At 37.0% G+C, this 3,006-nt stretch overlaps 1 pseudogene; it reads left to right on the top strand.

The window, feature by feature from the left end:
* The first annotated feature begins 1,511 nt into the window (after window positions 1-1,511).
* LOC112930244 (dynein light chain roadblock-type 1 pseudogene) lies at window positions 1,512-2,174 on the top strand (annotated as a pseudogene).
* The last annotated feature ends 832 nt before the right edge of the window (window positions 2,175-3,006 follow it).

Consider the following 3,006-nt stretch of genomic DNA (forward strand, 5'->3'; position numbering starts at 1 on the left):
CTTTACTGATTTTCTATCTACTTCTATCAAATATTGAATAGTGTTGAAATCTCCAACTAATAACTGTGAATTTGTTTATTTCCCTTTGTGTTGCTATGGTTTTTGCATCATGCATTTTGAAGTTCTTTTATTAGGTGCATAAACATTTAAGCCTGTCGTGAACTCTCGAGGAGGAATTGAATTGTTTATCATTATCAGATGACCCCCTTTATTCCTGGTAAAATTCTTTTCTCCTAAATCTACTTCATATAATAATATAGCCACTTCAGCTTTCTTTTAAATAGTGCTAATATAGTACATCTCTTTCTGCATTTTTACTGTTACTCCAACTATGCCTTTATATTTATAGTGGCTTTTTTATAGACACTGTACAATTGGGTCTTGCTTCTTCATCCTATCTGAAAATCTCTGCTCTTTAATTGGTGAATTTAAACGATTTATAGTTCATATGATTATTATTACAGTGGTATTAAATCTATTATCTTAATATTTATTTTCTATTTGGCCCATCTGTTCTTAGTTCCCTTTTTCCTATTTTCCTGACTATATTTTTGATCAATTGAGAAATATTTATTATTCCATTTTATCCTGTTTTGGCTTATCAGGTTTACTGCCTTGGTTGTACATGTGTAAGAGTTGTTGCTAGTTAGTGGTTTTGAGTTTATAGTATACACCTTTAATTAATCAGACTCTACCTATAAATAATACTAAATTACCACAATATACTTCCATTTCTTCTCTTTTGTGACTTTGGGTTATTTTATTGTACATTTCACTTCTACATGTATTGTAAGTTCCACAATTCACTGTTATTATTTCTCCATTAAAGAGTAAAGTATCATGTAAAGAGATCTTTAAAAACAAGAGGAAAAATGTTTTATATTTACCCACATAATTGCCATTTCTGGTGCTCTTCATTCCTTTGTGTAGGTCCAGATTCCTTCTGTTATCATTTTCTTCTGCTTGAAGGACTCTTTTTTAACATTTTGAGGTGGTCTCCTGGTGATGAATATCCTCTAATTTTTTAGAGTCTGGAAATGTTTATTTTTACCCCCATGTTTGGAAGATATTTTCACCAGAGACTATTACAGACAATACAATCGGGATTGGCAGAATTACTACTACCACCACCCCCAGGACAGAGACCAATACTACAGGAACTACTACGGTTACCAAGGGTATCGGTGAAGCCCCTGTCATTCTCGCCTGTCAGGCATGAAGCTGAATCTCTAGGGGTGCCAGGCACCCCCCAAAACACAACCAAGGAAAACAGGGGCTGTTCGGGTGGGGCTGAGCTGCTGGGGAGGGGCGGTGGAGGGGGAGGGTGCACAAGCAGGGGCAGGGGAGGGGGGAGGTGGAAACAACAAAACTGTACATTTTTTTTAAAAGTTTGTTGAAAAGAATATTGTCTTATTCTATAAAACATTTCAAACCTAAAAAAAAAAAATGCACCAAGTTGTGCATTGACAACCTTTTTTTCTTTCAAAAAAAAAAAAAAGATGTTGGGCCTGGACTGAGCGCCAGCATTGAGGAGCTATGGGATCGGTTGGAAATGGCAGAGGTGGAGGAGACACTGAAGCGACTTCAGAGCCAGAAGGGAGTACAGGGCATCATCGTGGTGAACACAGAAGGCATTCCCATCAAGAGCACCATGGACAATCCCACTACCACACAGTATGCCAACCTCATGCACAACTTCATCTTGAAGGCCTGGAGCACCGTGCGTGAAATTGACCCCCAGAATGATCTCACCTTCCTTCGAATTCGCTCCAAGAAAAATGAAATTATGGTTGCACCAGATAAAGACTATTTCCTGATTGTGATTCAGAATCCAACTGAATAAGCCACTCTCTTTGCTTCCTGCATCATTCCTTAATGTAATAGCCCCTAAGAGTGATAATATTAATCATGTCAACCAACTAGCAGGTGGAAATCACCTTAGAGCCTACTTAGACTGATCCAGTGCCCAAAGTCATCAAAATCATCCCTCTGCTGGCCAGTCACCCTTGAATTCTTGGGAGGACCTTCTTTCCTTGCCTCCAGATTTTGGAGCAAGAGCTTTGAACAGCCCACACACCCTGCTTCCTTCCATCTGACCTTCAGTTCACTTTGTCACCCTTGGAAAAGTCTGTTTTTCTTTAACTAAAAATAACTAAAATGCTTAAAAAAAAAAAGATGTCATTTCACTATCTTTGGTTTGGATTGTTTCCAAAAAGAAGTCTGTGATCATTCTTACCTTGAGTCTCTGTATGTAATGAGGCTTTTTATTTCCTTTTGTGGGTTTTCAGCAATTTGATTATGATAATGGCCTAGGCTAGTTTTCTTCCCAGTTAGGGATTCATTGAAATTCTTGGATCTGTAGTTTTAAGATTTTCATCAAATCAGAAAAAAGTCATAGTTATTATTTCTTCAAATAATTTTTCTGTCCTCTCTCCTTTTTCCTCCCTGGGGCTCCAATTACACATATATTAGACCAGTGATATTGTCCAACAGCTCAATGATCCCCTGTCCACTTTTCCTCCCACTCATTTTCCTCCCTATGTCTCATTTTGGGTCATTTCTATTGCCATACTTTCAAGTTCACTAAGTTTTCCTTTTAAAGTGTTTAATCTGCTGTTAAATTCCATTTGTATATATTTTTTAAAAACTTCATACATTGTATTTTAACTCCAGAAGTTCAGTTTGCGTCTTTTAAAATATATTCTATTTTTCCCTTATTTATGCTCATGATTTTCTCTGCCTTCTTGGACATATACCTGTTTTACCATCTATTTTACTCTTTTTATCATCTGGCCATTTCTGGATCTGTTTCTATTGATTTATTTTTCTTCTTCCTATGAGTCACATTTTCCTCCTTTTTTGCATTCCTGGTAGTTTTTGATTGGATGCCAAGTATGGTAATTTTTCTTTGTTAGGTGCCAAAGTTTTTCGTGTTCCTTTAAATATTTTTGGCTTTGGGGGTGCCTAAGTGGCTCAGTCCATTAAGTGTCTGCCTTCAGCTCGGGT

This window comes from Vulpes vulpes, chromosome 6 (assembly GCF_048418805.1).
Source record: "Vulpes vulpes isolate BD-2025 chromosome 6, VulVul3, whole genome shotgun sequence".
Classification (NCBI taxonomy): Eukaryota; Metazoa; Chordata; class Mammalia; order Carnivora; family Canidae; genus Vulpes; species Vulpes vulpes.